This window comes from Herpailurus yagouaroundi, unplaced genomic scaffold (genome assembly GCF_014898765.1).
Source record: "Herpailurus yagouaroundi ecotype Mexico unplaced genomic scaffold, PumYag 308, whole genome shotgun sequence".
NCBI lineage: Eukaryota > Metazoa > Chordata > Mammalia > Carnivora > Felidae > Herpailurus > Herpailurus yagouaroundi.
Genome location: NW_024412525.1, coordinates 5,186,788 through 5,200,355, shown reverse-complemented (window position 1 = coordinate 5,200,355; position 13,568 = coordinate 5,186,788). Strand labels below are relative to the sequence as shown.

Below are 13,568 nucleotides of genomic sequence, written 5' to 3'. Positions count from 1 at the left end.
GAGAGAGTGCAGGAGTGGGAGAGGCAGGGGTAGGGGCAGAGAAGGGGGGGGGACCGAGGATCCGAAGCGGACTCTGTGCTGACAGCTGAGAGCCCGATGCGGGGCGCGAACTCACGAACCGGACGGTGAAATCATGACCTGAGCAGAAGGCTGACGCGTCACCGACTGAGCCCCCCAGGCGCCCCTTGTCTCCTGTCTTTAAGGCCCTGGAGTTAAGGGGCAGAGAGAGAGAGACCATCAGCTCCCTGCTCCCGTCTTGGCAGGGGCCTCAAGGAGCGACTGACCCTAGGTTTCTAGGCTGCTCTCAGCACCCTCTCCCTGCCTGGGTGGCCCCTGGCAATCCTGACCTGCACCCCCGCTGCACTGGCTGAGGAGTGGGAGCCACAGGAGAGGGGAGGGGCTGCTTGGGGGGCGGCAGCTGGGAGCAGGGACAATCTCCGTAGGAAAGGTATTTCTCTCCCCGGGGATAAGGCAATGCTGTGGTGTCCCAGCGAAAGGTTTTAAGGCCCCTCTCACCTTTGCGGACATACTTTGTGATCCAAGCGCTTTGAATCCTTCACCTGGGCTCACTCAGCTGGTCACAGCCCCAGGCGTCACACGTCACATACGGATGCTGTGGAAGCTTCAGCATAGCCCCTCACGGGTTCCAGACCCCAGCCCAGAGAGCAGCGGTGTCTTTGTCATTAAGGCACAAGCACATCTTGTCACCCTAGGACCCACGGGAGCACCAATGCCGCACCCCCCATCCTCAGGCCATTACGGCTGCTTGCCCCTCAGAATGACCCAGGTGGGGGGGCGCCGGGGTGGCTCAGTCGGTTAAGCGGCCGACTTCAGCTCAGGTCATGATCTCGCGGTCTGTGAGTTCGAGCCCCGCGTCGGGCTCTGTGCTGACAACTCAGAGCCTGGAGCCTGCTTCGGCTTCTGTGTCTCCCTCTCTCTCTGCCCCTCCCTCACTCGTGTTCTGTCTCTCAAAAATAAATAAAGAGTAAAAAGTAACAAGTGAGGGGCGCCTGGGTGACTCAGTCTGTTGAGCGTCCAGCTCTTGATTTCAGCTCAGGTCATGATCCCAGGGTGGTGGGATCAGCCCCAAGCCAGGCTCTGAACTAAGCATGGAGCCTGCTTAAGATATTCTCTCTCTCTCTCCCTCCCTCCCTCCCTCCCTCCCTCCTTTGCCCCTCTCCCCTGCTCCCTCTCTCTCTCTCTCTCTCTCTCTCTCTCAAATAAAAATAAAAGTAACAGCTAAAATTAATAATGCTAGTTGGCCCAATATATCCCCCAAATTATCATTGCAACATTTAATCAGCATAACAAACTTATTAATGAGATATTCCGCAGCCTTTGTCCCTATTAAATCTTCTCAAGCTGGTGTTCATTTGCATGTGCAACGCATCTCAGTTTGGCCACATTTCAAATGCTGGGTGGCCATATATGGGGTTACCATATTGGACAGGGTGACTCAGCATAAAATCCGGAGCCATCTTCTCTGGCCTCTGCCTCCCCTGACTTCCTACTGTCCTCAGGAAGCAGCCCTTCCCTTCCTCCGGGCTCTTTCCGGGTTGGGCTCCTCTCCCCTTCCCTCTCACCTGCCCATCTTCCAGTCCACCTCTCTCTCTCTCTCTCTCTCTCTCTCTCTCTCTCATCCCCTCTGTCTCCTTAGCTCTCTCCTGGAGAAGGCCTTATTGTCAGACAAGAAACCTTTAAATAGGTGAGACAAAGGTGACAAATGTTCCTCATTTACATTCAGGTTCTATCTGGCATTTTTGGCCCCGGTGAATGACACCTCTATCAAAACATCTCATTTGGAAATGTCAGAGTGGCCTTTGATAAGTCATCAGTCACCCTGATGGCGGCTGACAGGCAGTAGCGGTGTGGTGGTATCTAACACGCTGTGGAATGCGTCTTCCGCAGTTGCGTAGTATTTTATTTATCTAACATGGCACGAAATCCCTCCTGAAGGAAAGAAACCGTTAACCTTGCCACACTAGGCTCCCCCGAAGCTTCTTTTCCCTTCACTCTCCAGCCTCCCTTCCCGCCCGGAGGCAGAATCTTCCAGTCACCGCAAGTCACACTCTCAGGCACCTCCTCTCCCGCTCTGACAGGAGTCAAGCCAACCACCCTCGTGGCGCCCCTTCGGGAAGCCGTAGAAGGCGCACGCCGGGCCCTGAACCCAGGTGCTTGGGGTCGCCTGTGACTCTCACCTGGATCGTGAACCCGGGAGGAAACCCAGCCTCCTCTGCAGACAGCCTCCTCTTCCCGAATGTGATTGCGCCGTCCCCCTTCCCTTCCCCGTCTCCCTCCCGCCCTGCCCCAGCTCCTCCAGCCCTCCGGAGCCTGGCCCAGAGCCTGCCTGTGGCTGCCGAGAAAGCATAGAAATAAGTGCCGAGGTTTTTCCGATCACATATTTCTGATCAAAAATAAAGGCCACTCAAGTCCTTGATGGGCGGGGCTGGTTCAGTCCAAGCAGCCGGCTCCTGGCTCCTTCCCCCATTTCACCCTTGTGTCTAGAGTCCCCCTCTTTTCTCACTCCGGAGCGCTTCCTCCTCCCCTCCCCATGGTTCCTCCCCACACTTTGGGGGTTGAGGCTTGGGCCAAGTAGTGCAAGTAACAGATACGGTGGGTTAGAAACGGGTGGCATAAAGGCTCCTGGCTTGTCCCTGAGTTAGAGGAAGAAACCGCTATGTTAAAATAGCCACAGGCCACGGAAGCTAGTCTAGACGGTTACCTTGTAAACATCAACCCCAGCATGAGATGCGCTGACCCGCATCCAGACGTGTTGGATGTCTGTCCAAAACCACTTTGGCAACTGATTCAAACCATCCTCCGACGATTCTCTTTGTCTTCGTCATCAGTGAAGAAGAAATACCCCATGCGCACGCACACACACACACGATTTTTCAGCGTGAGCCTTTCCCCGTTCCTGCTTCCTCCGGGTGCTGTGTGATGATTTCTGCAGAAGACAGCATCTCGTAAAGAAAAGAATGCTCGCTCTGGAGCTGAACCAGCCCGCTCCGATTTGAGCTCTTCAGGCGCGGTTCTTTGCCAGGAAGCCACTTCTGAGCCTCGGCGTCCTCATCTGTGAGATGGGCCAAGGATGCCAGTCTCGTAGAGCTAGACCCAACACTACCAGCGGTCACCACCCCCCTTCCTCATCCCTCCCCACCCTCTCCCTCTCCCTGTGCAGCTGTGAGGGGGAACAGGTTCCGGGCTGGCTGGCAGAACCCTCTGCCCTCGCCTCAGGCCTTGGATTAGCCACGTGTGGAATCCAAACGGGATGGACACGTCAGCCTCTGTCGCCCGCCTACGCATCTAGTCTGGACATGGGGTTAGGCCCTACTTCAGCAGGACCCACGTGAGCCACCCCTGAGGGGGGACTGCCACCTTCATAGAAAGCCTTCTGTTAAGGGGGACCCCGCTGCCAGCCATGGGCAAGCACGTCGTTTGTTAGTTTACCTCCCGCCACGTTTATTGAGCACCGACCTCTTGTGGGACTCTGTGCGAGGCGAAGGCAGAGCCAGGATGATGCAGGCCCAGCCTGTGCTCTGGAAAAGCTCGGACTGGGGAGGCAGAGGATCACTCCGTGGCTCCCGCCGGACTAGGGTGGGTGCTGTGAGAGCAAGAGGAGGACGAGAACGTGCCACAAAGGAGAGGACAATTGAGCTGGCGCCCGGGGGGGGGGGTATTTAAGAGCTCCCCAAGCAGAGAATAGAAGGACACTCCAAAACAACAAGTTCAAAGTCCTGAAAGCACAAAAGAGAACAGCCAGTGCCTACACAGCTTGGGGAAAGAGAAGAGGAGGGGGGGCCACGGAGAGGTGAGCAGGGATGCGACTGGGGTGGGGGGGGGGGGCCGCTGCTGGAGTAGCCAAGGGCCCTGCCCTTCAATCGAGGGGAGCAGTGACCTCTCTCATCGCAAGACAAAAGATGTGTGTGATACAGACAGAAAGCCCAGATGGCAGCTGTGGGATGTCAGGACGGAGCACCGTGAGGGACACTTCATGGAGGAGGAGGGGCCCCAGGCGAGCCATGAAGGCTCAGAAGATTCCGGTCCGTGTGGAGAAAGCGGCTTCCGATCCCCATTCACATGCCACCAAGCAGCCGTGTCCCCGGGGGGGGGGGGGGGGCTTTCCTCTGACACCGTAGCGACACAGCAGACGGACGGAGAGTGTGGGGCTCCGCCCGTGCCTGCTGGCGGAGAGAACTCCCGTATTCGAGCGCCTTCTCTGTGCCCACACTGTGCCAGATTGGCCGTATTGCATCGTTTAATCCTCAAAATAACCCCGTGAGGTATCATTCCCATTTTGCAGCTACAGAAACTGACAGAGAGGTTAAAGAATTCGTTCAAGGTCACACAGCTAGTAAGAGACTGAAGTCGGGATATGAACTCAGGTCTTTCATGTTCTAAAAGCTTTGTTCTTTTCGCCCCCCCCCCCCCCTCCGCTGTACAGAGCATTTGGATCCCAGCTTCCTGAACCTGATCTCCTTTTAGCCCCTGGGGTTCTGGAGGAATTTATATGACACTGATGCTGCCTTCATCATTAGAAGGCTGTCACTAGGGTGACAGGGAACAGTAGATATGGAGCTGTCACAATGAGAAAAATGAGGTGATGGGGAAGGCACTTCATCACTGCTTCCGGATTAGAGGCAGCCACCGCTCTGCCTGGCAAAAGGCTCTGTCGTCGTTCTGCTTCGGTTGCACCCCCCGAACCCTTCCTAGCCCCCCGTCTTCAAGCAGGTGGAATCCAGGCCTCAACCCCACCCCCACCCCGATTCTGAAAGATGAAGTAACCTTCGTGGAAAGGTTGGCCAGCCCACCATCTTCAGAACGGCCCAAGGAGGAGGGCAGTGCTTCTGAACGCTTTGGGGGTCACAGACCCCGCTGAGAATCTGAAGCAGGCGGTGCCCTTCTCTCCGTGTGCACACACACGCTCACACGCACGTGTGTCTGCACACAGTTGGAGGCATTTCCACGCTCTTCAGCCCATCTGTGGACTCCAGAGGCTCGGTGGGCGTTCTTTCTGGAGATGCTGGGGGAATAGATTCATGATAAACGTAGTTCCTGACCGTGTTTCCCCTACTCACCCCCTTCTTGGTCCTGCGGTGTTTGGAGAAAGCAAAGGAAACGGAACTCAGGGCCAGTAACTGCTTTCGTGAGTGGGTGGGGGGAGGTGGAGGTCAGTGGCCTCATGAGCGCTCTGGCTTCTCTGCGTATTTGGATCGCTTGAGGGTCTTTGCATCCGTCAGGGAGCACACGGCCTGCCTGGGCCATCCGTGGTGGGCCCCCGTCTGAAAATCGGTCAGGCTCCCCGCCACTCAGGATGCCGGCCCTCAGAATCCTGGGAGCTCCACCTTGCACTGAACTCACTGAAAAATGCTTTGGAGAAAAGCCCGCTCCCGCAGGGTCCCGCCGCCGCCCCGGCCGCCCCTGGGAGCTCCTGTCCCTCCCTGGCTGGAAACACGTGCGCTCTTAATAAAGCTGCCTCATCACCTGTTTAAACTAGACATTTGGTGCATAATGACTCCTGGCTGGGACCAGAGAAAGCCATCAGCCGTCCTCTGCAGGGAGCAGGCCTGCCGGACGTGTCCTGGCCGGCGGCAGGTGCAGGGAAGCACTCCTCCCCGAGGCAGAGTTGGCTGGGGGAGAGGGAGCCCCGGGGTTGATGGGGGAGCTTTTAGAAGTCAGGCAAAGACGGCTGACACCTTGGTCCCTCCTTTCCCGTTCTCTGCTGCTCCTGGGCACAAGGTGATCCCAGAACGTGAGGGGACGCAGCAGGGAGGCCCCGGATCATTCCCCAGCCCTGCCATGGCACTCATGGGGCAGGGCAGTCTCGTGTGCACCTGCCCCGGCCTCCCAGCTGGAGGAGTCAGACACTGTGGGCAATACTGAGGCTTCCGGGCCCTGGGGTGTGGCTATAAAGCCAGATTTGCTGCTTGCCCAGAGTTCCGAGGTCTGGGGAGAGAGGCTCTGGAGAAACGTAAGCTATAGCTGTGTTAATTATTATTTTTTTTATCATTATTACAGAGGAGCATGCTCCCCTGTCCATTCCCTGGGGAAATGGCTGTGGAAACAAGTTGCCAACACCTAGGCCTTGTGCCCAGGGGAGCGAGCCCTGGCAAAGCACAGCCTCCGGATCCTCCCCCGCCGCCCCGCCAAGCGGGTTCACCTAGCTGGGCACCCGCCTCCCTGCCCGCCACCTCCCCCAGTACACACGCACCTTGTGCACGTGCTCACACATGCGCGCGCACACACACACACAGTGCTCCAGCACAGGGAAGGGCACGTAGCCCCCGGAACCCTTGTTCTTACCTCCTCACCGGAAGAAAACTCGTAAAGCTACACGTAGCAGAGCCACGTGAAGGTCCGCGGGAAGACTTGCTTTTGGCGTTCTGGAGATTTCTGCGGACAGGCACTTGCGCGCACGTCATTCCGTAGGCTCCGTCGCAGCCTGGCAGTTGAGGGCTGAGCCTCACACAGTGCTGGACTTGAATCACGGCTTCCACGTGTACTAGCTGTGTGATCTTGGGCAGGTTGCTTACCTTCTCTGAGCCCCCATTTCCCTTTCACTCTTACGGGCTGGTTGTGTGGACTAAGTAAGAAGTAAGCTTTGTAAAAGGCCCCGCACACGGTAAGCAGTCAATAAATGGTTTGTATTGAAATTCAAGGCAGACATTCTTGTCGCCGTGTGACAGAGGAGAAGAAACAGGGCTCAGCGAGACTGTCCCAAAGTTGGTACATGGTGGATCTGGGATTAGAACCTCTAGGGGAGCCTGGGTGGCTCAGTCGGTTGGGCGTCTGACTTCGGCTCAGGTCATGATCTCGCGGTCCGTGGGTTCGAGCCCCACGTCAGGCTCTGTGCTGACATCTCAGAGCCTGGAGCCTGCTTTGGATTCTGTGTCTCCCTCTCTCCCCTCCCCTGCTCACGTTCTGTTTCTCTCCCTCTCTCTCTCTCTTAAAAATACATAAAGATTAAAAAAGAAAGAAGAAGAATCATCTCTGAATTTCTACCCAGACTGGATCTCTTACTGCCAGACCCTTCAGAGGCTGATTTTTCCCTGGCCGACTTGGTGGCAGTTTGGGACTGGGGTCCCTTGAATTGGCCCTTTGGCTTCTCCCATGCAGCCAGCTGTGTCCACCACCGGGGAGAACCCCACACACATGGCCACCTTTCCAGGGACTTCCCAAAGGGGTCCCCTGGGGGGCGCACGCGCGGCTCGGTCGGTTAAGTGTCCAACTCTTGGTTTCGGCTCAGGTCACATCTCACAGTTTGTGAGTTCGAGCCCCGCCATCGGGCTCTGTGCTGACGGTGCGGAGCCTGCTTGGGATTCTCTCTCTCCCTCTTTATCTACCCCTCCTCCACTCATGCTGTCTGTCTCTCAAAATAAATTAATTGATTTAAAAAAAAGGGGGGGGAGGTGTCGCCTGGGATAGCTCCCGCAACCCGTGGCTCAGTCTCTGCTGCGTAGAGCGAGACAGTGAGGGACAGGGAGGGGAGACCCCGGAGCTGGGTGGAAAACTGAGGATCTCGCAGGGGCAGGGAGAGGATGGTGATGGATGGAGAGCAAGGGTGGAGGAGGGGCAGAGATGGGAGAGCCGAGAAAAGAGGTGGGGCAGGGGAAGGGGACACAAGCCTCACAGCCACCTCCGGGGACCAGCGTGATTCGCTGCAGCTCCTGAGGGCCCCTTCCAAGATGAGACACCCCACGTTCACAAAGCCCGTCTTCCTATCTATCAGACAATAACACATCTTTAAGCTTGGTGGCAAATCCAGCTATTAGATGTACTTGTCAGATATAATATGATTGTGAATTTATGGTGTATGGATTGTATCTCAAAGCTGCTGCTAACATATATAATCATATAATACGTACGTGCAAATGCACATACGCACACACACACGTACGTGTTCGAGTTGTAGCTAGATACACATTGCTAAGAGCACTGGCTGTTGCCCTTCCCTAGCTGTATGACCTTGGGAAAGAGGCTTAATTTCTTTTAACCTCAGTTTCGCCATCTGCATAGTGGGCATGGTAGTTAGTTATTATGAGGATTAAGAGATAACGAGGGGCAAAAGTCCCTGGCAGCCTTAATGAACTTAGCTCGTTTTTTGGTTTTATGTGTGTGTGTGTGTGTCTGTTTTAGCTACACAAGGCATATGTTGTTGCCTCCGTTTTAGAGCTGAGGAGACTGAGCCCAGGAGAGAGCACAGGTCTGGAGGTCAGGCACCCGGTGGCATCATCTCTGCGGTGCCGTGCGCAGGGCGGGACTCAGGAAATGTTTGCACGGGAAGAGACGATTCGCCCCCTGCTGGCACCGCTCCTGAGCCCGGGCTCCCCCCCTCAGCCCGGCTGACCACTTGGGGAGGCTGAGGAGGCCCCAGTGGCCCAGGGGCCTACTGGAGCCCTGGAAGGCAGTGGGCCTCTCCTGAGCGGCTTGGGGTCATGCTGGACTCCCCATGCTTGCTCACGCGAGAGGGACTCCCATAGGTGAGGAGCTGAGGAGGCCCGCCAGAGGAGGGCGCTGTCAGGATGGGATCCTTCCGTGGGCTCACAGAATTCCAGAGAACCTCCCCCAGGCCTGGGAGCAGGAGCCTGGTGGCAGGCCCCCACAGGCAGGCCCCAAGCCCTGCTCCACTAAGGGCAGATTGGGTGTCCTGCCGTTCTTGGCAGGCCACGCCTGTTACGTTTCCACCTGTCTCTTGCCCAGAAAGTTCTTCTCCACCACCAGCCGCAGCACCCTCGGGTAGTTCGTCTGGTTTCCTGACCTTTGGTCCTAGACAGAGATGGGCGGCCAGGAAGAGTGATCGGACCCCCTGGGCACGTCAGCAGGTTCCCGGGGCCCGGGGGGAGCCTTTCATGAGACACCTTCGCACATTCTGGACCTACTGGGGTTAGGAGGCCAGGGTCCTGGCACCACCACTCCCACCCAGCTTTACCCTGGGATTGTTTTCCTGGCGGGGTGGCTGGAGTGGAACCCACCCTTTAGGTTGAAATAGGAGAGGACAACCCCCAGCCTTGAGAGGTATCTGGGGTCATGTTTTGGACCCTGGCCTCTGCAGTCAGCCTATCTGGCTGTGCTTGTCCATCACGTATTCTACTCACAAGATCTTGGGCAAGCTGCTTAGCGTCCGTAAGCCTCAGTTTCCCTGGGTATAAAATGGGAATGCCAGCAGTTCCTACTCCAAGGGTGTGGGAGGATTCACTGAGATAATGCCCGGGAAGCACAGAGCTGGTGTCCGCAGCGTGAGGCGTGTGCTGTGTGGATCCTGAAGCCAGGGCCCGAGGCCCGGCCCCGAGGTGCTCTCCGAAAGGCGACACACAGGGTCAGAGCTGCTGATCATGGTCCCCAGACTTCTGCCTGCAGACCTAGGCCCAGGCCCGAGCTGGGGGGAGTGGCAGTCACAGCCGGGGTCCCCCTACGCTCAGTGAATGCTTTCATGAAGCAGAAGGGAGACCAGGAAAAGCAGAGAAGAGAAAAGAAAACCCCAGCAAATTCTCTGCCTCCCCCAGCTCTGCAGTTCCTGGGGGATCTGAGCTGCATAATACAATGGGATTTAATAAAATGCCTTTAACTCACAAAGTTTGTCTGCTGCCAGCTCCTTAATTAAATTGCCTAATGCTGCTTTGCGACGGCAGCACAAACTCCCGTGTTTAAAGGGCACGGTGTTGCCATGGCACTCGCCCCCCCTCCCCACACACACACACACACACACACACACACACAGGGCCAGCGGGGCCGTGGAGGAGCATACAGATGAGGCGCGGGGTCAGCCCTGCCCGCGGTGTCCTCCCCACCACACACACACATACACACACACATGCACTGCAATAGACTCTGGTCTGGTTTTCCTGGGAAAGCACTGAATCCTTGCTAAGAATGCTGAGCCAGGGCTTCACAAAGGGGACACTCAGGGGCATTTGAGCAGAGCAGAGCCAGCCGGCAGGGCCACGGTGGGTCCCAGGCAAGCCCTGGGAGGCCCCGGGGGCAGCCTGGCCTCTCCCCAGCCGCTCGCTCCTGGTGCAAGTGGCCTCCTCCGTCTCCCCCGGTGCACTATACAAACACACTTTGCTGTGTGTGCCGTGACCTAAGAAGGATGGAGAAGCGCTGGGCGAGAGCCTGATTGGTTTGATGAGAACCGGAGGGGCTGGCAGGGTTGGGGGGGCGTGGGCACGGGGCGGGGATTATGTTCTTTCACACGAGGAGGGTGGAGGAGAGAGAAACATCCCTGCTTATGGATTTTTCCGTCAGATGCAGTGGTTCTCAGTCATGGCTTCACACGTAAACCACTTGGGGATTTTTTTCCCCAATATTTTATTACGAAAAATTTGAAATATCCAGCAAAGTTGAAGGAATTTCACAGCAAACAACCATATACCCACCACCTAGATTCTACCCTTAGCCTTTTCCTAGACTTGCTCTCACCTCCCTCTCCCTATCCAGCCATCTCATTTTTGGTGCATTTCAAAATAAATTGCAGACGTCAGTACCCTTTTTCCTAAATACTTCAGTATCAATGACAATGGAGTTCAATCCTGTTCTACAGCATTTTTTTTTCTTTCGATGTAAGATTTACGTATAGAGAAATCCTGGAGAGTTCTTTTTAACATTTTACTTTTGAGAGGCAGAGACAGAGCGTGAGCAGGCGAAGGGCAGAGAGAGAGGGAGGGAGACACAGAATCTGAAGCGGGCTCCAGGCTCTGAGCTGTCAGCACAGAGCCCGACGCGGGGCTTGAACTTCTGAACCTCGAGATCTTGAACTGAAGTCGGACACTCAACCGACTGAGTCACCCAGGCGCCCCGAGAGGTTTTTTTTTTTTTCTAATACCATGGCTGCATGGCACTACCAGTGACCGATTTCATTGGCCTGGAGTTACATGTAGGTATCAGAATATTTTAAAGGATCCCTCTATGGCTCTGTGGGGTGCAGCCAGAGTTGAAAAACCCAGGGATATAAGACGCAAAGGGTTGTCCTTTTTAGTTCCCCCAAGCAGAACGTGCAGGTCTCCTGGCCGCACCTTGGCCTGTCCCCTGCGGATTCCCTTCCCCTGGTTTTCTCCGTGTGAACCTCGTACAACCACATTCGTGCTTCTTTTGGGGGGTACCTGTGTGTGCATGTGAATCCACTCCTTCTCGTGTTAGGATCACGGGCGTCTCACCGTCTGATGTATTTCCAGTGGCGAAGGCCACACCCGTTTCAGATTCTGTACATGTGACAGTGACGAAAGCGTGCAGGTTTCCATGTGACGAATGGGGCACTTCCGATGTGGCAGCGGACGGAGGAGGCGATGGTGTCCGGGGATGGCAGCGAGTGTGGCAAGGGCGAGGCTGGTGATACTGACGGAGAGGGTAGGCTGCAGGTGGGGAACCGTCATGATGACGCGGTGGTGACCGTCCTCATGGTGATGCTGCTGGTCACCTGTGCTGTGAGGGCGGTGTGCAGACAGACGCGCATTCCCCACGCTAATACCGTCTGAGAAGAATGTCGCTCGCCACGTGACCAGAAGGTTGGTCCCCCCGTTTGAGGACCCCGCTGCCGCAAGGGGCAGCTCCTTCCAAGATTCAGAGAAGCTACCTGCGAACCTTATCCCCCCCCCCCCCCCCCCCAGAGACCTGGAAGAGGCCCCGACAGAGCGACAGCAGCTCCACACTCGGCCACCCTGTCCTGCTGCACTTTAACAAGACACAGCTCTGGGATGAAGTACCAGTGGGTCATTAGGAACGTTTATTTAAGATGAACAGTCCTGGGAGCCAGCCCGGTTGGGATGCCAGCCATCTCATGATCAGTAGAGTTTTTATTTGCCGCCTCCACGGTTTCCCGTTCCTTTCCTGACCGGTACGCTGGAGGGAAGACAGAGGAAAACCGCTCTGGGTCCCTCTCCCTTGACCCAGGCGGGAAGGGCAGAGGGCAGAAAGCCCCAGAACACTCCTGATCTCCCGCTACGGCCCTTAGCCAGCACGTCTCCGAGCTGTCCCGGGCTACTGGGTTTCAGAGAGATTTTCAAGGCTGAGAATGAGGTTGGGCTCTCAAGAGACACTGCCCTTTTAAAATATATACATTAACGAGTATATATTTGCCTGAAAAACGCCTATAAAATAACGTTGTCCAACCCTTTCTCATCTTACAGATGAGAAAACCAGGGCCAAGTGGGCAGCAAATAAAATAGTGTTGAGAATGACAATAAAAATACCCCTCATGCATATAATATCTCTACCGATGCAGACCTCTCACACCTGGGATCTGACTCGGGTTTTTGACCAGGCCAGCGAGCTGCTAGGGACTCCTGAGCCCCTTCCCAGAATCTTCCCGCCGCCACCGAGCCTAGGTGACATTTGTGTTAGCCCCGGCGGCTCAGAGCGTGCCTTTCACACTCATGTGTTCATCTCATCTGCACCGCATCTCTGCACAAAAGACGGAAGGTACTGGTCTTACCCCTGTTTGGCAGAGGAGAAAGCGGGGGCTCATAGAAGTGAAGCCGAGCTTGCATGGTTAGTAAATGTCAGAGCGGGAGCTAGAATCCAAGAGCCCTGTATCAGTTTGCTGGGACTACCATCTCCAAGTATCACAAACTGGGTGGCTTAAAAACAATAGAAATTTATCGCCTCCGTTCCGGAGGCCCGAAGTCTGGAATCAAGGCGCGGCAGGGCCGTGCTCCCTCCGAAACCCCTCGGGGAGCACTCCTAGCTCTCGGTGCCGGCTGGCTGTCGTTGGAGGTCCTCGGCTTGTAGCTGCCGGGCTTCAGTCCTTGTCTGCGTCATCACGTGGAATTCTCCCTGTGCCTCTTTGTGTCCAAACTCCCCTCCTCTTACACGGACACCAGACATTGGAGAAGGGCCCACCCTAATCCAGTATGACCTTACCTTGTATAATCTTAACTTGATCACACCTGCAAAGACCCTATTTCCAGATTAAGGTCACCTTCACGGGTACTGGGTGTTAGGACTTAAATATACGTTTTGGGGGCCACAGTTCAACCCGCAATGGCCCTTGTCCCAAGCCAGTGGCCTTCTATAGCATGCTCTTGGCCTCCTACGCTCCATCCCACCCCCCTCTCTCTTCCCCATGCTCCCCCGAGGACAAGGGGCTCCCCTCCCCTGCAGTGGAGAAAGTGGGGCTGGCCGGGAGCACCGTTCGTCTTCTGCTCTTCCCAAATCATTACAAGTTACTAAGGTAGAATCATGAAATATAGGTGGGCTTTTTATCTTTTTTATTCCCAGACAGTAAAACTCACTACGACTTGTTCTTAATTAGTTTAATTTTGAAGCTTCTAAATATTGATTTAACCTACATTCCTTTGTACTTGCCGCAGTCACTGAATTATGCCTGTTATCGATCACAGACGGAAGCGTTTCCATCCACTGGGCTCTGGGGGCGTCTGGGAGCCCTCGGTCCCCTAGCAGGTGCACTGGGCTCAGAAGGCATGAACAGGCCTGGAGGAGAGGGTGCCTGTGCCCGATTGGAAAGGGCCTTCCCTTGAAGGACAGCTGCTCAGCATAGACCAGGAGCCGGTTTCTTTCTGATAACGTTGGCTCAGGCCAGGGGACGTTGAATGAGAAGTCACTGGAAATCCCACTCC

General features: G+C 55.7%; 1 protein-coding gene and 1 non-coding gene across 4 annotated transcripts in view; both read left to right on the top strand.

Moving 5' to 3' along the window:
- LRRN2 (leucine rich repeat neuronal 2) overlaps positions 1–13,568 on the top strand; it is a 54,043-nt gene that overhangs the window by 26,996 nt on the left and 13,479 nt on the right. The window lies entirely within an intron of this gene.
- TRNAR-UCG (transfer RNA arginine (anticodon UCG)) lies at positions 6,763–6,847 on the top strand. Its single transcript has one exon. It is a non-coding gene; the product is annotated as a tRNA-Arg (tRNA).